Genomic DNA, 20,232 nt, shown 5'->3' with positions numbered 1-20,232 from the left:
GCCCTAATGCCATGACACAAAAACATAATTTGAAAAAAGTTAGCAGAGGATGGTTTCGATCCATCGACCTCTGGGTTATGGGCCCAGCACGCTTCCGCTGCGCCACTCTGCTGGTTGGAGAACAAGAGCTTTTCTGGGCTTTTACAGCCTACAAACCGACAACCCTAGACCCAGTTTCGAGTGAAGCGGGCAGTAGGCCTTACAAAGCCAAACAACCTGCAACCACGCACTCCCATCCCATGGCCTTTTGCAGACAGGCCTCATTTCTCTAGCTCACACCCTAACTGCCAACACCCCTTCCCCTTCTCTCTCTGTCTCTCTCTCTCTGTCTCTCTCTCTCATTCTCTCTCTCTCGCAAGTAGATACTTTACTTCCCAGGTGCAACAAAACAAGCCTTCTCGAGCTGGCAGATATGGGAAGGAAGGAAGGAAGGGCCAGTTTGGAAACTCAACTCAATTACCATAAATCCCCTGCTAAGGGTTATGGGGGGGAGGAATGAAGGAACTTTGCTTCAGGGAAAGGGCTGCTGCTGCTTCAGCATGTGAGGAGCGCAGCCACACGTTTCACCTTCCTCAGTATGTTGGTTTACAGGATGAGAGAGATCCTGAAACCTCACTCTAATAGGCTGAGGTGCTGTGCTCGGTGGCCTGCTGGGACCTTTGCCCGTCAGGGCAAGGCGAATAGGCCTTTGTCAGGCCTTCGTCAGGGCTTTGTCGGGGAGGGGCCAGGAGCCCTGCTCGCTTCAATCCCCTCACCGATAGACAGTTGCAGAAACTAGGATGCAAGAACATTTCCTGGATGGGGTTTTGATTTTCGCGAAAAGTGTGTCAGCTTTGCTTTCAGCATGAGTCTGATTTCCCAAAAATGCATTTTGAACAATTTAAAGATTTGATCTGCGTTGGCCGGGAATCGAACCCGGGTCAACTGCTTGGAAGGCAGCTATGCTCACCACTATACCACCAACGCCTGCCTGTCTGAGCTCTCTGATGGAGCGCCCCTTAGAAATAAGAATAAGTCATTGGCTGGGAATGAAAAAAGCTTGCGTTTGACACAGAAGCAGTTCGCATCATGAGGTCTTGCCGGTCAGCCCAATATTTCCCCGGGACCCCTTAAAAAAGGAGCTTGGTTTTAAGTTTGGTTTGATTGAACAGTACATTTTGTTGGCTGGGCTGGGACCCTCTCCTATTTAGCGCAAGAGTGGAACGAGGCAGCAAGTTCAAGGAATGACATTGCATCCAGGCACTTACAGCTCTTTGTGCCCTAATGCCATGACACAAAAACATAATTTGAAAAAACTTAGCAGAGGATGGTTTCGATCCATCGACCTCTGGGTTATGGGCCCAGCACGCTTCCGCTGCGCCACTCTGCTGGTTGGAGAACAAGAGCTTTTCTGGGCTTTTACAGCCTACAAACCGACAACCCTAGACCCAGTTTCGAGTGAAGCGGGCAGTAGGCCTTACAAAGCCAAACAACCTGCAACCACGCACTCCCATCCCATGGCCTTTTGCAGACAGGCCTCATTTCTCTAGCTCACACCCTAACTGCCAACACCCCTTCCCCTTCTCTCTCTGTCTCTCTCTCTCTGTCTCTCTCTCTCATTCTCTCTCTCTCGCAAGTAGATACTTTACTTCCCAGGTGCAACAAAACAAGCCTTCTCGAGCTGGCAGATATGGGAAGGAAGGAAGGAAGGGCCAGTTTGGAAACTCAACTCAATTACCATAAATCCCCTGCTAAGGGTTATGGGAGGGAGGAATGAAGGAACTTTGCTTCAGGGAAAGGGCTGCTGCTGCTTCAGCATGTGAGGAGCGCAGCCACACGTTTCACCTTCCTCAGTATGTTGGTTTACAGGATGAGAGAGATCCTGAAACCTCACTCTAATAGGCTGAGGTGCTGTGCTCGGTGGCCTGCTGGGACCTTTGCCGGTCAGGGCAAGGCGAATAGGCCTTTGTCAGGCCTTTGTCGGGGAGGGGCCAGGAGCCCTGCTCGCTTCAATCCCCTCACCGATAGACAGTTGCAGAAACTAGGATGCAAGAACCTTTCCTGGATGGGGTTTTGATTTTCGCGAAAAGTGTGTCAGCTTTGCTTTCAGCATGAGTCTGATTTCCAAAAAATGCATTTTGAACAATTTAAAGATTTGATCTGCGTTGGCCGGGAATCGAACCCGGGTCAACTGCTTGGAAGGCAGCTATGCTCACCACTATACCACCAACGCCTGCCTGTCTGAGCTCTCTGATGGAGCGCCCCTTAGAAATAAGAATAAGTCATTGGCTGGGAATGAAAAAAGCTTGCGTTTGACGCAGAAGCAGTTCGCATCATGAGGTCTTGCCGGTCAGCCCAACATTTCCCCGGGACCCCTTAAAAAAGGAGCTTGGTTTTAAGTTTGGTTTGATTGAACAGTACATTTTGTTGGCTGGGCTGGGACCCTCTCCTATTTAGCGCAAGAGTGGAACGAGGCAGCAAGTTCAAGGAATGACATTGCATCCAGGCACTTACAGCTCTTTGTGCCCTAATGCCATGACACAAAAACATAATTTGAAAAAACTTAGCAGAGGATGGTTTCGATCCATCGACCTCTGGGTTATGGGCCCAGCACGCTTCCGCTGTGCCACTCTGCTGGCTGGAGAACGAGAGCTTTTCGGGGCTTTTACAGCCTACAAACCGACAACCCTAGACCCAGTTTCGAGTGAAGCGGGCAGTATCCCTTACAAAGCCAAACAACCTGCAACCACGCACTCCCATCCCATGGCCTTTTGCAGACAGGCCTCATTTCTCTAGCTCACACCCTAACTGCCAACACCCCTTCCCCTTCTCTCTCTGTCTCTCTCTCTCTGTCTCTCTCTCTCATTCTCTCTCTCTCGCAAATAGATACTTTACTTCCCAGGTGCAACAAAACAAGCCTTCTCGAGCTGGCAGATATGGGAAGGAAGGAAGGAAGGGCCAGTTTGGAAACTCAACTCAATTACCATAAATCCCCTGCTAAGGGTTATGGGGGGGAGGAATGAAGGAACTTTGCTTCAGGGAAAGGGCTGCTGCTGCTTCAGCATGTGAGGAGCGCAGCCACACGTTTCACCTTCCTCAGTATGTTGGTTTACAGGATGAGAGAGATCCTGAAACCTCACTCTAATAGGCTGAGGTGCTGTGCTCGGTGGCCTGCTGGGACCTTTGCCCGTCAGGGCAAGGCGAATAGGCCTTTGTCAGGCCTTCGTCAGGGCTTTGTCGGGGAGGGGCCAGGAGCCCTGCTCGCTTCAATCCCCTCACCGATAGACAGTTGCAGAAACTAGGATGCAAGAACCTTTCCTGGATGGGGTTTTGATTTTCGCGAAAAGTGTGTCAGCTTTGCTTTCAGCATGAGTCTGATTTCCAAAAAATGCATTTTGAACAATTTAAAGATTTGACGAACCCGGGTCAACTGCTTGGAAGGCAGCTATGCTCACCACTATACCACCAACGCCTGCCTGTCTGAGCTCTCTGATGGAGCGCCCCTTAGAAATAAGAATAAGTCATTGGCTGGGAATGAAAAAAGCTTGCGTTTGACGCAGAAGCAGTTCGCATCATAAGGTCTTGCCGGTCAGCCCAACATTTCCCCGGGACCCCTTAAAAAAGGAGCTTGGTTTTAAGTTTGGTTTGATTGAACAGTACATTTTGTTGGCTGGGCTGGGACCCTCTCCTATTTAGCGCAAGAGTGGAACGAGGCAGCAAGTTCAAGGAATGACATTGCATCCAGGCACTTACAGCTCTTTGTGCCCTAATGCCATGACACAAAAACATAATTTGAAAAAACTTAGCAGAGGATGGTTTCGATCCATCGACCTCTGGGTTATGGGCCCAGCACGCTTCCGCTGCGCCACTCTGCTGGTTGGAGAACAAGAGCTTTTCTGGGCTTTTACAGCCTACAAACCGACAACCCTAGACCCAGTTTCGAGTGAAGCGGGCAGTAGGCCTTACAAAGCCAAACAACCTGCAACCACGCACTCCCATCCCATGGCCTTTTGCAGACAGGCCTCATTTCTCTAGCTCACACCCTAACTGCCAACACCCCTTCCCCTTCTCTCTCTGTCTCTCTCTCTCTGTCTCTCTCTCTCATTCTCTCTCTCTCGCAAATAGATACTTTACTTCCCAGGTGCAACAAAACAAGCATTCTCGAGCTGGCAGATATGGGAAGGAAGGAAGGAAGGGCCAGTTTGGAAACTCAACTCAATTACCATAAATCCCCTGCTAAGGGTTATGGGAGGGAGGAATGAAGGAACTTTGCTTCAGGGAAAGGGCTGCTGCTGCTTCAGCATGTGAGGAGCGCAGCCACACGTTTCACCTTCCTCAGTATGTTGGTTTACAGGATGAGAGAGATCCTGAAACCTCACTCTAATAGGCTGAGGTGCTGTGCTCGGTGGCCTGCTGGGACCTTTGCCCGTCAGGGCAAGGCGAATAGGCCTTTGTCAGGCCTTTGTCGGGGAGGGGCCAGGAGCCCTGCTCGCTTCAATCCCCTCACCGATAGACAGTTGCAGAAACTAGGATGCAAGAACCTTTCCTGGATGGGGTTTTGATTTTCGCGAAAAGTGTGTCAGCTTTGCTTTCAGCATGAGTCTGATTTCCAAAAAATGCATTTTGAACAATTTAAAGATTTGATCTGCGTTGGCCGGGAATCGAACCCGGGTCAACTGCTTGGTAGGCAGCTATGCTCACCACTATACCACCAACTCCTGCCTGTCTGGACTATCTGATGGAGCGCCCCTTAGAAATAAGAATAAGTCATTGGCTGGGAATGAAAAAAGCTTGCGTTTGACGCAGAAGCAGTTCGCATCATGAGGTCTTGCCGGTCAGCCCAACATTTCCCCGGGACCCCTTAAAAAAGGAGCTTGGTTTTAAGATTGGTTTGATTGAACAGTACATTTTGTTGGCTGGGCTGGGACCCTCTCCTATTTAGCGCAAGAGTGGAACGAGGCAGCAAGTTCAAGGAATGACATTACATCCAGGCACTTACAGCTCTTTGTGCCCTAATGCCATGACACAAAAACATAATTTGAAAAAACTTAGCAGAGGATGGTTTTGATCCATCGACCTCTAGGTTATGGGCCCAGCACGCTTCCGCTGTGCCACTCTGCTGGCTGGAGAACGAGAGCTTTTCGGGGCTTTTACAGCCTACAAACCGACAACCCTAGACCCAGTTTCGAGTGAAGCGGGCAGTATCCCTTACAAAGCCAAACAACCTGCAACCACGCACTCCCATCCCATGGCCTTTTGCAGACAGGCCTCATTTCTCTAGCTCACACCCTAACTGCCAACACCCCTTCCCCTTCTCTCTCTGTCTCTCTCTCTCTGTCTCTCTCTCTCATTCTCTCTCTCTCGCAAATAGATGCTTTACTTCCCAGGTGCAACAAAACAAGCCTTCTCGAGCTGGCAGATATGGGAAGGAAGGAAGGAAGGGCCAGTTTGGAAACTCAACTCAATTACCATAAATCCCCTGCTAAGGGTTATGGGAGGGAGGAATGAAGGAACTTTGCTTCAGGGAAAGGGCTGCTGCTGCTTCAGCATGTGAGGAGCACAGCCACACGTTTCACCTTCCTCAGTATGTTGGTTTACAGGATGAGAGAGATCCTGAAACCTCACTCTAATAGGCTGAGGTGCTGTGCTCGGTGGCCTGCTGGGACCTTTGCCCGTCAGGGCAAGGCGAATAGGCCTTTGTCAGGCCTTTGTCGGGGAGGGGCCAGGAGCCCTGCTCGCTTCAATCCCCTCACCGATAGACAGTTGCAGAAACTAGGATGCAAGAACCTTTCCTGGATGGGGTTTTGATTTTCACGAAAAGTGTGTCAGCTTTGCTTTCAGCATGAGTCTGATTTCCAAAAAATGCATTTTGAACAATTTAAAGATTTGATCTGCGTTGGCCGGGAATGGAACCCGGGTCAACTGCTTGGAAGGCAGCTATGCTCACCATTATACCACCAACGCCTGCCTGTCTGGGCTATGTGATGGAGCGCCCCTTAGAAATAAGAATAAGTCATTGGCTGGGAATGAAAAAAGCTTGCGTTTGACGCAGAAGCAGTTCGCATCATGAGGTCTTGCCGGTCAGCCCAACATTTCCCCGGGACCCCTTAAAAAAGGAGCTTGGTTTTAAGTTTGGTTTGATTGAACAGTACATTTTGTTGGCTGGGCTGGGACCCTCTCCTATTTAGCGCAAGAGTGGAACGAGGCAGCAAGTTCAAGGAATGACATTGCATCCAGGCACTTACAGCTCTTTGTGCCCTAATGCCATGACACAAAAACATAATTTGAAAAAACTTAGCAGAGGATGGTTTCGATCCATCGACCTCTGGGTTATGGGCCCAGCACGCTTCCGCTGCGCCACTCTGCTGGTTGGAGAACAAGAGCTTTTCTGGGCTTTTACAGCCTACAAACCGACAACCCTAGACCCAGTTTCGAGTGAAGCGGGCAGTAGGCCTTACAAAGCCAAACAACCTGCAACCACGCACTCCCATCCCATGGCCTTTTGCAGACAGGCCTCATTTCTCTAGCTCACACCCTAACTGCCAACACCCCTTCCCCTTCTCTCTCTGTCTCTCTCTCTCTGTCTCTCTCTCTCATTCTCTCTCTCTCGCAAGTAGATACTTTACTTCCCAGGTGCAACAAAACAAGCCTTCTCGAGCTGGCAGATATGGGAAGGAAGGAAGGAAGGGCCAGTTTGGAAACTCAACTCAATTACCATAAATCCCCTGCTAAGGGTTATGGGAGGGAGGAATGAAGGAACTTTGCTTCAGGGAAAGGGCTGCTGCTGCTTCAGCATGTGAGGAGCGCAGCCACACGTTTCACCTTCCTCAGTATGTTGGTTTACAGGATGAGAGAGATCCTGAAACCTCACTCTAATAGGCTGAGGTGCTGTGCTCGGTGGCCTGCTGGGACCTTTGCCGGTCAGGGCAAGGCGAATAGGCCTTTGTCAGGCCTTCGTCAGGGCTTTGTCGGGGAGGGGCCAGGAGCCCTGCTCGCTTCAATCCCCTCACCGATAGACAGTTGCAGAAACTAGGATGCAAGAACCTTTCCTGGATGGGGTTTTGATTTTCGCGAAAAGTGTGTCAGCTTTGCTTTCAGCATGAGTCTGATTTCCAAAAAATGCATTTTGAACAATTTAAAGATTTGATCTGCGTTGGCCGAGAATCGAACCCGGGTCAACTGCTTGGAAGGCAGCTATGCTCACCACTATACCACCAACGCCTGCCTGTCTGAGCTCTCTGATGGAGCGCCCCTTAGAAATAAGAATAAGTCATTGGCTGGGAATGAAAAAAGCTTGCGTTTGACGCAGAAGCAGTTCGCATCATGAGGTCTTGCCGGTCAGCCCAACATTTCCCCGGGACCCCTTAAAAAAGGAGCTTGGTTTTAAGTTTGGTTTGATTGAACAGTACATTTTGTTGGCTGGGCTGGGACCCTCTCCTATTTAGCGCAAGAGTGGAACGAGGCAGCAAGTTCAAGGAATGACATTGCATCCAGGCACTTACAGCTCTTTGTGCCCTAATGCCATGACACAAAAACATAATTTGAAAAAACTTAGCAGAGGATGGTTTCGATCCATCGACCTCTGGGTTATGGGCCCAGCACGCTTCCGCTGTGCCACTCTGCTGGCTGGAGAACGAGAGCTTTTCGGGGCTTTTACAGCCTACAAACCGACAACCCTAGACCCAGTTTCGAGTGAAGCGGGCAGTATCCCTTACAAAGCCAAACAACCTGCAACCACGCACTCCCATCCCATGGCCTTTTGCAGACAGGCCTCATTTCTCTAGCTCACACCCTAACTGCCAACACCCCTTCCCCTTCTCTCTCTGTCTCTCTCTCTCTGTCTCTCTCTCTCATTCTCTCTCTCTCGCAAATAGATACTTTACTTCCCAGGTGCAACAAAACAAGCCTTCTCGAGCTGGCAGATATGGGAAGGAAGGAAGGAAGGGCCAGTTTGGAAACTCAACTCAATTACCATAAATCCCCTGCTAAGGGTTATGGGGGGGAGGAATGAAGGAACTTTGCTTCAGGGAAAGGGCTGCTGCTGCTTCAGCATGTGAGGAGCGCAGCCACACGTTTCACCTTCCTCAGTATGTTGGTTTACAGGATGAGAGAGATCCTGAAACCTCACTCTAATAGGCTGAGGTGCTGTGCTCGGTGGCCTGCTGGGACCTTTGCCCGTCAGGGCAAGGCGAATAGGCCTTTGTCAGGCCTTCGTCAGGGCTTTGTCGGGGAGGGGCCAGGAGCCCTGCTCGCTTCAATCCCCTCACCGATAGACAGTTGCAGAAACTAGGATGCAAGAACCTTTCCTGGATGGGGTTTTGATTTTCGCGAAAAGTGTGTCAGCTTTGCTTTCAGCATGAGTCTGATTTCCAAAAAATGCATTTTGAACAATTTAAAGATTTGACGAACCCGGGTCAACTGCTTGGAAGGCAGCTATGCTCACCACTATACCACCAACGCCTGCCTGTCTGAGCTCTCTGATGGAGCGCCCCTTAGAAATAAGAATAAGTCATTGGCTGGGAATGAAAAAAGCTTGCGTTTGACGCAGAAGCAGTTCGCATCATAAGGTCTTGCCGGTCAGCCCAACATTTCCCCGGGACCCCTTAAAAAAGGAGCTTGGTTTTAAGTTTGGTTTGATTGAACAGTACATTTTGTTGGCTGGGCTGGGACCCTCTCCTATTTAGCGCAAGAGTGGAACGAGGCAGCAAGTTCAAGGAATGACATTGCATCCAGGCACTTACAGCTCTTTGTGCCCTAATGCCATGACACAAAAACATAATTTGAAAAAACTTAGCAGAGGATGGTTTCGATCCATCGACCTCTGGGTTATGGGCCCAGCACGCTTCCGCTGCGCCACTCTGCTGGTTGGAGAACAAGAGCTTTTCTGGGCTTTTACAGCCTACAAACCGACAACCCTAGACCCAGTTTCGAGTGAAGCGGGCAGTAGGCCTTACAAAGCCAAACAACCTGCAACCACGCACTCCCATCCCATGGCCTTTTGCAGACAGGCCTCATTTCTCTAGCTCACACCCTAACTGCCAACACCCCTTCCCCTTCTCTCTCTGTCTCTCTCTCTCTGTCTCTCTCTCTCATTCTCTCTCTCTCGCAAATAGATACTTTACTTCCCAGGTGCAACAAAACAAGCATTCTCGAGCTGGCAGATATGGGAAGGAAGGAAGGAAGGGCCAGTTTGGAAACTCAACTCAATTACCATAAATCCCCTGCTAAGGGTTATGGGAGGGAGGAATGAAGGAACTTTGCTTCAGGGAAAGGGCTGCTGCTGCTTCAGCATGTGAGGAGCGCAGCCACACGTTTCACCTTCCTCAGTATGTTGGTTTACAGGATGAGAGAGATCCTGAAACCTCACTCTAATAGGCTGAGGTGCTGTGCTCGGTGGCCTGCTGGGACCTTTGCCCGTCAGGGCAAGGCGAATAGGCCTTTGTCAGGCCTTCGTCAGGGCTTTGTCGGGGAGGGGCCAGGAGCCCTGCTCGCTTCAATCCCCTCACCGATAGACAGTTGCAGAAACTAGGATGCAAGAACCTTTCCTGGATGGGGTTTTGATTTTCGCGAAAAGTGTGTCAGCTTTGCTTTCAGCATGAGTCTGATTTCCAAAAAATGCATTTTGAACAATTTAAAGATTTGATCTGCGTTGGCCGGGAATCGAACCCGGGTCAACTGCTTGGTAGGCAGCTATGCTCACCACTATACCACCAACTCCTGCCTGTCTGGACTATCTGATGGAGCGCCCCTTAGAAATAAGAATAAGTCATTGGCTGGGAATGAAAAAAGCTTGCGTTTGACGCAGAAGCAGTTCGCATCATGAGGTCTTGCCGGTCAGCCCAACATTTCCCCGGGACCCCTTAAAAAAGGAGCTTGGTTTTAAGATTGGTTTGATTGAACAGTACATTTTGTTGGCTGGGCTGGGACCCTCTCCTATTTAGCGCAAGAGTGGAACGAGGCAGCAAGTTCAAGGAATGACATTACATCCAGGCACTTACAGCTCTTTGTGCCCTAATGCCATGACACAAAAACATAATTTGAAAAAACTTAGCAGAGGATGGTTTTGATCCATCGACCTCTAGGTTATGGGCCCAGCACGCTTCCGCTGTGCCACTCTGCTGGCTGGAGAACGAGAGCTTTTCGGGGCTTTTACAGCCTACAAACCGACAACCCTAGACCCAGTTTCGAGTGAAGCGGGCAGTATCCCTTACAAAGCCAAACAACCTGCAACCACGCACTCCCATCCCATGGCCTTTTGCAGACAGGCCTCATTTCTCTAGCTCACACCCTAACTGCCAACACCCCTTCCCCTTCTCTCTCTGTCTCTCTCTCTCTGTCTCTCTCTCTCATTCTCTCTCTCTCGCAAATAGATGCTTTACTTCCCAGGTGCAACAAAACAAGCCTTCTCGAGCTGGCAGATATGGGAAGGAAGGAAGGAAGGGCCAGTTTGGAAACTCAACTCAATTACCATAAATCCCCTGCTAAGGGTTATGGGAGGGAGGAATGAAGGAACTTTGCTTCAGGGAAAGGGCTGCTGCTGCTTCAGCATGTGAGGAGCACAGCCACACGTTTCACCTTCCTCAGTATGTTGGTTTACAGGATGAGAGAGATCCTGAAACCTCACTCTAATAGGCTGAGGTGCTGTGCTCGGTGGCCTGCTGGGACCTTTGCCCGTCAGGGCAAGGCGAATAGGCCTTTGTCAGGCCTTTGTCGGGGAGGGGCCAGGAGCCCTGCTCGCTTCAATCCCCTCACCGATAGACAGTTGCAGAAACTAGGATGCAAGAACCTTTCCTGGATGGGGTTTTGATTTTCACGAAAAGTGTGTCAGCTTTGCTTTCAGCATGAGTCTGATTTCCAAAAAATGCATTTTGAACAATTTAAAGATTTGATCTGCGTTGGCCCGGAATGGAACCCGGGTCAACTGCTTGGAAGGCAGCTATGCTCACCATTATACCACCAACGCCTGCCTGTCTGGGCTATGTGATGGAGCGCCCCTTAGAAATAAGAATAAGTCATTGGCTGGGAATGAAAAAAGCTTGCGTTTGACGCAGAAGCAGTTCGCATCATGAGGTCTTGCCGGTCAGCCCAACATTTCCCCGGGACCCCTTAAAAAAGGAGCTTGGTTTTAAGTTTGGTTTGATTGAACAGTACATTTTGTTGGCTGGGCTGGGACCCTCTCCTATTTAGCACAAGAGTGGAACGAGGCAGCAAGTTCAAGGAATGACATTGCATCCAGGCACTTACAGCTCTTTTTGCCCTAATGCCATGACACAAAAACATAATTTGAAAAAAGTTAGCAGAGGATGGTTTCGATCCATCGACCTCTGGGTTATGGGCCCAGCACGCTTCCGCTGCGCCACTCTGCTGGTTGGAGAACAAGAGCTTTTCTGGGCTTTTACAGCCTACAAACCGACAACCCTAGACCCAGTTTCGAGTGAAGCGGGCAGTAGGCCTTACAAAGCCAAACAACCTGCAACCACGCACTCCCATCCCATGGCCTTTTGCAGACAGGCCTCATTTCTCTAGCTCACACCCTAACTGCCAACACCCCTTCCCCTTCTCTCTCTGTCTCTCTCTCTCTGTCTCTCTCTCTCATTCTCTCTCTCTCGCAAGTAGATACTTTACTTCCCAGGTGCAACAAAACAAGCCTTCTCGAGCTGGCAGATATGGGAAGGAAGGAAGGAAGGGCCAGTTTGGAAACTCAACTCAATTACCATAAATCCCCTGGTAAGGGTTATGGGGGGGAGGAATGAAGGAACTTTGCTTCAGGGAAAGGGCTGCTGCTGCTTCAGCATGTGAGGAGCGCAGCCACACGTTTCACCTTCCTCAGTATGTTGGTTTACAGGATGAGAGAGATCCTGAAACCTCACTCTAATAGGCTGAGGTGCTGTGCTCGGTGGCCTGCTGGGACCTTTGCCCGTCAGGGCAAGGCGAATAGGCCTTTGTCAGGCCTTCGTCAGGTCTTTGTCGGGGAGGGGCCAGGAGCCCTGCTCGCTTCAATCCCCTCACCGATAGACAGTTGCAGAAACTAGGATGCAAGAACATTTCCTGGATGGGGTTTTGATTTTCGCGAAAAGTGTGTCAGCTTTGCTTTCAGCATGAGTCTGATTTCCCAAAAATGCATTTTGAACAATTTAAAGATTTGATCTGCGTTGGCCGGGAATCGAACCCGGGTCAACTGCTTGGAAGGCAGCTATGCTCACCACTATACCACCAACGCCTGCCTGTCTGAGCTCTCTGATGGAGCGCCCCTTAGAAATAAGAATAAGTCATTGGCTGGGAATGAAAAAAGCTTGCGTTTGACGCAGAAGCAGTTCGCATCATGAGGTCTTGCCGGTCAGCCCAACATTTCCCCGGGACCCCTTAAAAAAGGAGCTTGGTTTTAAGTTTGGTTTGATTGAACAGTACATTTTGTTGGCTGGGCTGGGACCCTCTCCTATTTAGCGCAAGAGTGGAACGAGGCAGCAAGTTCAAGGAATGACATTGCATCCAGGCACTTACAGCTCTTTGTGCCCTAATGCCATGACACAAAAACATAATTTGAAAAAACTTAGCAGAGGATGGTTTCGATCCATCGACCTCTGGGTTATGGGCCCAGCACGCTTCCGCTGCGCCACTCTGCTGGTTGGAGAACAAGAGCTTTTCTGGGCTTTTACAGCCTACAAACCGACAACCCTAGACCCAGTTTCGAGTGAAGCGGGCAGTAGGCCTTACAAAGCCAAACAACCTGCAACCACGCACTCCCATCCCATGGCCTTTTGCAGACAGGCCTCATTTCTCTAGCTCACACCCTAACTGCCAACACCCCTTCCCCTTCTCTCTCTGTCTCTCTCTCTCTGTCTCTCTCTCTCATTCTCTCTCTCTCGCAAGTAGATACTTTACTTCCCAGGTGCAACAAAACAAGCCTTCTCGAGCTGGCAGATATGGGAAGGAAGGAAGGAAGGGCCAGTTTGGAAACTCAACTCAATTACCATAAATCCCCTGCTAAGGGTTATGGGAGGGAGGAATGAAGGAACTTTGCTTCAGGGAAAGGGCTGCTGCTGCTTCAGCATGTGAGGAGCGCAGCCACACGTTTCACCTTCCTCAGTATGTTGGTTTACAGGATGAGAGAGATCCTGAAACCTCACTCTAATAGGCTGAGGTGCTGTGCTCGGTGGCCTGCTGGGACCTTTGCCGGTCAGGGCAAGGCGAATAGGCCTTTGTCAGGCCTTCGTCAGGGCTTTGTCGGGGAGGGGCCAGGAGCCCTGCTCGCTTCAATCCCCTCACCGATAGACAGTTGCAGAAACTAGGATGCAAGAACCTTTCCTGGATGGGGTTTTGATTTTCGCGAAAAGTGTGTCAGCTTTGCTTTCAGCATGAGTCTGATTTCCAAAAAATGCATTTTGAACAATTTAAAGATTTGATCTGCGTTGGCCGGGAATCGAACCCGGGTCAACTGCTTGGAAGGCAGCTATGCTCACCACTATACCACCAACGCCTGCCTGTCTGAGCTCTCTGATGGAGCGCCCCTTAGAAATAAGAATAAGTCATTGGCTGGGAATGAAAAAAGCTTGCGTTTGACGCAGAAGCAGTTCGCATCATGAGGTCTTGCCGGTCAGCCCAACATTTCCCCGGGACCCCTTAAAAAAGGAGCTTGGTTTTAAGTTTGGTTTGATTGAACAGTACATTTTGTTGGCTGGGCTGGGACCCTCTCCTATTTAGCGCAAGAGTGGAACGAGGCAGCAAGTTCAAGGAATGACATTGCATCCAGGCACTTACAGCTCTTTGTGCCCTAATGCCATGACACAAAAACATAATTTGAAAAAACTTAGCAGAGGATGGTTTCGATCCATCGACCTCTGGGTTATGGGCCCAGCACGCTTCCGCTGTGCCACTCTGCTGGCTGGAGAACGAGAGCTTTTCGGGGCTTTTACAGCCTACAAACCGACAACCCTAGACCCAGTTTCGAGTGAAGCGGGCAGTATCCCTTACAAAGCCAAACAACCTGCAACCACGCACTCCCATCCCATGGCCTTTTGCAGACAGGCCTCATTTCTCTAGCTCACACCCTAACTGCCAACACCCCTTCCCCTTCTCTCTCTGTCTCTCTCTCTCTCTGTCTCTCTCTCTCATTCTCTCTCTCTCGCAAATAGATACTTTACTTCCCAGGTGCAACAAAACAAGCCTTCTCGAGCTGGCAGATATGGGAAGGAAGGAAGGAAGGGCCAGTTTGGAAACTCAACTCAATTACCATAAATCCCCTGCTAAGGGTTATGGGAGGGAGGAATGAAGGAACTTTGCTTCAGGGAAAGGGCTGCTGCTGCTTCAGCATGTGAGGAGCACAGCCACACGTTTCACCTTCCTCAGTATGTTGGTTTACAGGATGAGAGAGATCCTGAAACCTCACTCTAATAGGCTGAGGTGCTGTGCTCGGTGGCCTGCTGGGACCTTTGCCCGTCAGGGCAAGGCGAATAGGCCTTTGTCAGGCCTTTGTCGGGGAGGGGCCAGGAGCCCTGCTCGCTTCAATCCCCTCACCGATAGACAGTTGCAGAAACTAGGATGCAAGAACCTTTCCTGGATGGGGTTTTGATTTTCACGAAAAGTGTGTCAGCTTTGCTTTCAGCATGAGTCTGATTTCCAAAAAATACATTTTGAACAATTTAAAGATTTGATCTGCGTTGGCCGGGAATCGAACCCGGGTCAACTGCTTGGAAGGCAGCTATGCTCACCACTATACCACCAACGCCTGCCTGTCTGGGCTATGTGATGGAGCGCCCCTTAGAAATAAGAATAAGTCATTGGCTGGGAATGAAAAAAGCTTGCGTTTGACGCAGAAGCAGTTCGCATCATGAGGTCTTGCCGGTCAGCCCAACATTTCCCCGGGACCCCTTAAAAAAGGAGCTTGGTTTTAAGTTTGGTTTGATTGAACAGTACATTTCGTTGGCTGGGCTGGGACCCTCTCCTATTTAGCGCAAGAGTGGAACGAGGCAGCAAGTTCAAGGAATGACATTGCATCCAGGCACTTACAGCTCTTTGTGCCCTAATGCCATGACACAAAAACATAATTTGAAAAAACTTAGCAGAGGATGGTTTCTATCCATCGACCTCTGGGTTATGAGCCCAGCACGCTTCCGCTGCGCCACTCTGCTGGTTGGAGAACAAGAGCTTTTCTGGGCTTTTACAGCCTACAAACCGACAACCCTAGACCCAGTTTCGAGTGAAGCGGGCAGTAGGCCTTACAAAGCCAAACAACCTGCAACCACGCACTCCCATCCCATGGCCTTTTGCAGACAGGCCTCATTTCTCTAGCTCACACCCTAACTGCCAACACCCCTTCCCCTTCTCTCTCTGTCTCTCTCTCTCTCTGTCTCTCTCTCTCATTCTCTCTCTCTCGCAAATAGATACTTTACTTCCCAGGTGCAACAAAACAAGCCTTCTCGAGCTGGCAGATATGGGAAGGAAGGAAGGGCCAGTTTGGAAACTCAACTCAATTACTATAAATCCCCTGCTAAGGGTTATGGGAGGGAGGAATGAAGGAACTTTGCTTCAGGGAAAGGGCTGCTGCTGCTTCAGCATGTGAGGAGCACAGCCACACGTTTCACCTTCCTCAGTATGTTGGTTTACAGGATGAGAGAGATCCTGAAACCTCACTCTAATAGGCTGAGGTGCTGTGCTCGGTGACCTGCTGGGACCTTTGCCCGTCAGGGCAAGGCGAATAGGCCTTTGTCAGGCCTTTGTCGGGGAGGGGCCAGGAGCCCTGCTCGCTTCAATCCCCTCACCGATAGACAGTTGCAGAAACTAGGATGCAAGAACCTTTCCTGGATGGGGTTTTGATTTTCACGAAAAGTGTGTCAGCTTTGCTTTCAGCATGAGTCTGATTTCCAAAAAATGCATTTTGAACAATTTAAAGATTTGATCTGCGTTGGCCGGGAATCGAACCCGGGTCAACTGCTTGGAAGGCAGCTATGCTCACCACTATACCACCAACGCCTGCCTGTCTGGGCTATCTGATGGAGCGCCCCTTAGAAATAAGAATAAGTCATTGGCTGGGAATGAAAAAAGCTTGCGTTTGACGCAGAAGCAGTTCGCATCATGAGGTCTTGCCGCTCAGCCCAACATTTCCCCGGGACCCCTTAAAAAAGGAGCTTGGTTTTAAGTTTGGTTTGATTGAACAGTACATTTTGTTGGCTGGGCTGGGACCCTCTCCTATTTAGCGCAAGAGTGGAACGAGGTAGCAAGTTCAAGGAATGACATTGCATCCAGGCACTTACAGCTCTTTGTGCCCTAATGCCATGACACAAAAACATAATTTGAAAAAACTTAGCAGAGGATGGTTTCGATCCATCGACCTCTGGGTTATGGGCCCAGCACTGGGGCCAGCACGCTTCCGCTGCGCCACTCTGCTGGTGGGAGAACAAGAGCTTTTCTGGGCTTTTACAGCCTACAAACCGACAACCCTAGACCCAGTTTCGAGTGAAGCGGGCAGTAGGCCTTACAAAGCCAAACAACCTGCAACCACGCACTCCCATCCCATGGCCTTTTGCAGACAGGCCTCATTTCTCTAGCTCACACCCTAACTGCCAACACCCCTTCCCCTTCTCTCTCTGTCTCTCTCTCTCTGTCTCTCTCTCTCTCATTCTCTCTCTCTCGCAAATAGATACTTTACTTCCCAGGTGCAACAAAACAAGCCTTCTCGAGCTGGCAGATATGGGAAGGAAGGAAGGAAGGGCCAGTTTGGAAACTCAACTCAATTACCATAAATCCCCTGCTAAGGGTTATGGGAGGGAGGAATGAAGGAACTTTGCTTCAGGGAAAGGGCTGCTGCTGCTTCAGCATGTGAGGAGCGCAGCCACATGTTTCACCTTCCTCAGTATGTTGGTTTAAAGGATGAGAGAGATCCTGAAACCTCACTCTAATAGGCTGAGGTGCTGTGCTCGGTGGCCTGCTGGGACCTTGGCCCGTCAGGGCAAGGCGAATAGGCCTTTGTCAGGCCTTTGTCGGGGAGGGGCCAGGAGCCCTGCTCGCTTCAATCCCCTCACCGATAGACAGTTGCAGAAACTAGGATGCAAGAACCTTTCCTGGATGGGGTTTTGATTTTCACGAAAAGTGTGTCAGCTTTGCTTTCAGCATGAGTCTGATTTCCAAAAAATGCATTTCGAACAATTTAAAGATTTGATCTGCTTTGGCCGGGAATCGAACCCGGGTCAACTGCTTGGAAGGCAGCTATGCTCACCACTATACCACCAACGCCTGCCTGTCTGGGCTATGTGATGGAGCGCCCCTTAGAAATAAGAATAAGTCATTGGCTGGGAATGAAAAAAGCTTGCGTTTGACGCAGAAGCAGTTCGCATCATGAGGTCTTGCCGGTCAGCCCAACATTTCCCCGGGACCCCTTAAAAAAGGAGCTTGGTTTTAAGTTTGGTTTGATTGAACAGTACATTTTGTTGGCTGGGCTGGGACCCTCTCCTATTTAGCGCAAGAGTGGAACGAGGCAGCAAGTTCAAGGAATGACATTGCATCCAGGCACTTACAGCTCTTTGTGCCCTAATGCCATGACACAAAAACATAATTTGAAAAAACTTAGCAGAGGATGGTTTCGATCCATCGACCTCTGGGTTATGGGCCCAGCACACTTCCGCTGCGCCACTCTGCTGGTTGCAGAACAAGAGCTTTTCTGGGCTTTTACAGCCTACAAACCGACAACCCTAGACCCAGTTTCGAGTGAAGCGGGCAGTAGGCCTTACAAAGCCAAACAACCTGCAACCACGCACTCCCATCCCATGGCCTTTTGCAGACAGGCCTCATTTCTCTAGCTCGCACCCTAACTGCCAACACCCCTTCCCCTTCTCTCTCTGTCTCTCTCTCTCTCTGTCTCTCTCTCTCATTCTCTCTCTCTCGCAAATAGATACTTTACTTCCCAGGTGCAACAAAACAAGCCTTCTCGAGCTGGCAGATATGGGAAGGAAGGAAGGAAGGGCCAGTTTGGAAACTCAACTCAATTACCATAAATCCCCTGCTAAGGGTTATGGGAGGGAGGAATGAAGGAACTTTGCTTCAGGGAAAGGGCTGCTGCTGCTTCAGCATGTGAGGAGCGCAGCCACACGTTTCACCTTCCTCAGTATGTTGGTTTACAGGATGAGAGAGATCCTGAAACCTCACTCTAATAGGCTGAGGTGCTGTGCTCGGTGGCCTGCTGGGACCTTGGCCCGTCAGGGCAAGGCGAATAGGCCTTTGTCAGGCCTTCGTCAGGGCTTTGTCGGGGAGGGGCCAGGAGCCCTGCTCGCTTCAATCCCCTCACCGATAGACAGTTGCAGAAACTAGGATGCAAGAACCTTTCCTGGATGGGGTTTTGATTGTCACGAAAAGTGTGTCAGCTTTGCTTTCAGCATGAGTCTGATTTCCAAAAAATGCATTTTGAACAATTTAAAGATTTGATCTGCGTTGGCAGGGAATCGAACCCGGGTCAACTGCTTGGAAGGCAGCTATGCTCACCACTATACCACCAACGCCTGCCTGTCTGGGCTATCTGATGGAGCGCCCCTTAGAAATAAGAATAAGTCATTGGCTGGGAATGAAAAAAGCTTGCGTTTGACGCAGTAGCAGTTCGCATCATGAGGTCTTGCCGGTCAGCCCAACATTTCCCCGGGACCCCTTAAAAAAGGAGCTTGGTTTTAAGTTTGGTTTGATTGAACAGTACATTTTGTTGGCTGGGCTGGGACCCTCTCCTATTTAGCGCAAGAGTGGAACGCGGCAGCAAGTTCAAGGAATGACATTGCATCCAGGCACTTACAGCTCTTTGTGCCCTAATGCCATGACACAAAAACATAATTTGAAAAAACTTAGCAGAGGATGGTTTCGATCCATCGACCTCTGGGTTATGGGCCCAGCACGCTTCCGCTGCGCCACTCTGCTGGTTGGAGAACAAGAGCTTTTCTGGGCTTTTACAGCCTACAAACCGACAACCCTAGACCCAGTTTCGAGTGAAGCGGGCAGTAGGCCTTACAAAGCCAAACAACCTGCAACCACGCACTCCCATCCCATGGCCTTTTGCAGACAGGCCTCATTTCTCTAGCTCACACCCTAACTGCCAACACCCCTTCCCCTTCTCTCTCTGTCTCTCTCTCTCTGTCTCTCTCTCTCATTCTCTCTCTCTCGCAAATAGATACTTTACTTCCCAGGTGCAACAAAACAAGCCTTCTCGAGCTGGCAGATATGGGAAGGAAGGAAGGAAGGGCCAGTTTGGAAACTCAACTCAATTACCATAAATCCCCTGCTAAGGGTTATGGGAGGGAGGAATGAAGGAACTTTGCTTCAGGGAAAGGGCTGCTGCTGCTTCAGCATGTGAGGAGCACAGCCACACGTTTCACCTTCCTCAGTATGTTGGTTTACAGGATGAGAGAGATCCTGAAACCTCACTCTAATAGGCTGAGGTGCTGTGCTCGGTGGCCTGCTGGGACCTTTGCCCGTCAGGGCAAGGCGAATAGGCCTTTGTCAGGCCTTTGTCGGGGAGGGGCCAGGAGCCCTGCTCGCTTCAATCCCCTCACCGATAGACAGTTGCAGAAACTAGGATGCAAGAACCTTTCCTGGATGGGGTTTTGATTTTCACGAAAAGTGTGTCAGCTTTGCTTTCAGCATGAGTCTGATTTCCAAAAAATGCATTTTGAACAATTTAAAGATTTGATCTGCGTTGGCCGGGAATGGAACCCGGGTCAACTGCTTGGAAGGCAGCTATGCTCACCACTATACCACCAACGCCTGCCTGTCTGGGCTATCTGATGGAGCGCCCCTTAGAAATAAGAATAAGTCATTGGCTGGGAATGAAAAAAGCTTGCGTTTGACGCAGAAGCAGTTCGCATCATGAGGTCTTGCCGGTCAGCCCAACATTTCCCCGGGACCCCTTAAAAAAGGAGCTTGGTTTTAAGTTTGGTTTGATTGAACAGTACATTTTGTTGGCTGGGCTGGGACCCTCTCCTATTTAGCGCAAGAGTGGAACGAGGCAGCAAGTTCAAGGAATGACATTGCATCCAGGCACTTACAGCTCTTTGTGCCCTAATGCCATGACACAAAAACATAATTTGAAAAAACTTAGCAGAGGATGGTTTCGATCCATCGACCTCTGGGTTATGGGCCCAGCACGCTTCCGCTGCGCCACTCTGCTGGTTGGAGAACAAGAGCTTTTCTGGGCTTTTACAGCCTACAAACCGACAACCCTAGACCCAGTTTCGAGTGAAGCGGGCAGTAGGCCTTACAAAGCCAAACAACCTGCAACCACGC

At 50.0% G+C, this 20,232-nt stretch overlaps 17 non-coding genes across 17 annotated transcripts; all 17 read right to left on the bottom strand.

The window, feature by feature from the left end:
- Window positions 1-40: 40 nt before the first annotated feature.
- Window positions 41-112, bottom strand: TRNAM-CAU (transfer RNA methionine (anticodon CAU)). The gene has a single exon. It is a non-coding gene; the product is annotated as a tRNA-Met (tRNA).
- Window positions 113-894: 782 nt separating this feature from the next.
- TRNAG-UCC (transfer RNA glycine (anticodon UCC)) lies at window positions 895-966 on the bottom strand. The gene has a single exon. It is a non-coding gene; the product is annotated as a tRNA-Gly (tRNA).
- A 331-nt stretch (window positions 967-1,297) lies between these two features.
- On the bottom strand, window positions 1,298-1,369 carry TRNAM-CAU (transfer RNA methionine (anticodon CAU)). The gene has a single exon. It is a non-coding gene; the product is annotated as a tRNA-Met (tRNA).
- Window positions 1,370-2,140: 771 nt separating this feature from the next.
- Window positions 2,141-2,212, bottom strand: TRNAG-UCC (transfer RNA glycine (anticodon UCC)). Its single transcript has one exon. It is a non-coding gene; the product is annotated as a tRNA-Gly (tRNA).
- A 1,570-nt stretch (window positions 2,213-3,782) lies between these two features.
- TRNAM-CAU (transfer RNA methionine (anticodon CAU)) lies at window positions 3,783-3,854 on the bottom strand. Its single transcript has one exon. It is a non-coding gene; the product is annotated as a tRNA-Met (tRNA).
- A 771-nt stretch (window positions 3,855-4,625) lies between these two features.
- On the bottom strand, window positions 4,626-4,697 carry TRNAG-ACC (transfer RNA glycine (anticodon ACC)). The gene has a single exon. It is a non-coding gene; the product is annotated as a tRNA-Gly (tRNA).
- A 1,577-nt stretch (window positions 4,698-6,274) lies between these two features.
- On the bottom strand, window positions 6,275-6,346 carry TRNAM-CAU (transfer RNA methionine (anticodon CAU)). Its single transcript has one exon. It is a non-coding gene; the product is annotated as a tRNA-Met (tRNA).
- A 2,424-nt stretch (window positions 6,347-8,770) lies between these two features.
- On the bottom strand, window positions 8,771-8,842 carry TRNAM-CAU (transfer RNA methionine (anticodon CAU)). The gene has a single exon. It is a non-coding gene; the product is annotated as a tRNA-Met (tRNA).
- A 782-nt stretch (window positions 8,843-9,624) lies between these two features.
- Window positions 9,625-9,696, bottom strand: TRNAG-ACC (transfer RNA glycine (anticodon ACC)). The gene has a single exon. It is a non-coding gene; the product is annotated as a tRNA-Gly (tRNA).
- A 1,577-nt stretch (window positions 9,697-11,273) lies between these two features.
- Window positions 11,274-11,345, bottom strand: TRNAM-CAU (transfer RNA methionine (anticodon CAU)). The gene has a single exon. It is a non-coding gene; the product is annotated as a tRNA-Met (tRNA).
- Window positions 11,346-12,127: 782 nt separating this feature from the next.
- Window positions 12,128-12,199, bottom strand: TRNAG-UCC (transfer RNA glycine (anticodon UCC)). The gene has a single exon. It is a non-coding gene; the product is annotated as a tRNA-Gly (tRNA).
- Window positions 12,200-12,530: 331 nt separating this feature from the next.
- On the bottom strand, window positions 12,531-12,602 carry TRNAM-CAU (transfer RNA methionine (anticodon CAU)). Its single transcript has one exon. It is a non-coding gene; the product is annotated as a tRNA-Met (tRNA).
- A 782-nt stretch (window positions 12,603-13,384) lies between these two features.
- Window positions 13,385-13,456, bottom strand: TRNAG-UCC (transfer RNA glycine (anticodon UCC)). The gene has a single exon. It is a non-coding gene; the product is annotated as a tRNA-Gly (tRNA).
- A 1,176-nt stretch (window positions 13,457-14,632) lies between these two features.
- On the bottom strand, window positions 14,633-14,704 carry TRNAG-UCC (transfer RNA glycine (anticodon UCC)). Its single transcript has one exon. It is a non-coding gene; the product is annotated as a tRNA-Gly (tRNA).
- Window positions 14,705-15,876: 1,172 nt separating this feature from the next.
- TRNAG-UCC (transfer RNA glycine (anticodon UCC)) lies at window positions 15,877-15,948 on the bottom strand. Its single transcript has one exon. It is a non-coding gene; the product is annotated as a tRNA-Gly (tRNA).
- A 2,850-nt stretch (window positions 15,949-18,798) lies between these two features.
- TRNAM-CAU (transfer RNA methionine (anticodon CAU)) lies at window positions 18,799-18,870 on the bottom strand. Its single transcript has one exon. It is a non-coding gene; the product is annotated as a tRNA-Met (tRNA).
- Window positions 18,871-20,044: 1,174 nt separating this feature from the next.
- On the bottom strand, window positions 20,045-20,116 carry TRNAM-CAU (transfer RNA methionine (anticodon CAU)). The gene has a single exon. It is a non-coding gene; the product is annotated as a tRNA-Met (tRNA).
- Window positions 20,117-20,232: the final 116 nt, after the last annotated feature.

Source organism: Ambystoma mexicanum, chromosome 6q (assembly GCF_040938575.1).
Source record: "Ambystoma mexicanum isolate Mex_15411 chromosome 6q, UKY_AmexF1_1, whole genome shotgun sequence".
Lineage (NCBI taxonomy): Eukaryota > Metazoa > Chordata > Amphibia > Caudata > Ambystomatidae > Ambystoma > Ambystoma mexicanum.
The sequence above is the reverse complement of the archived record's forward strand: the minus strand, read 5'-3'. Positions and strand labels throughout refer to the sequence as shown.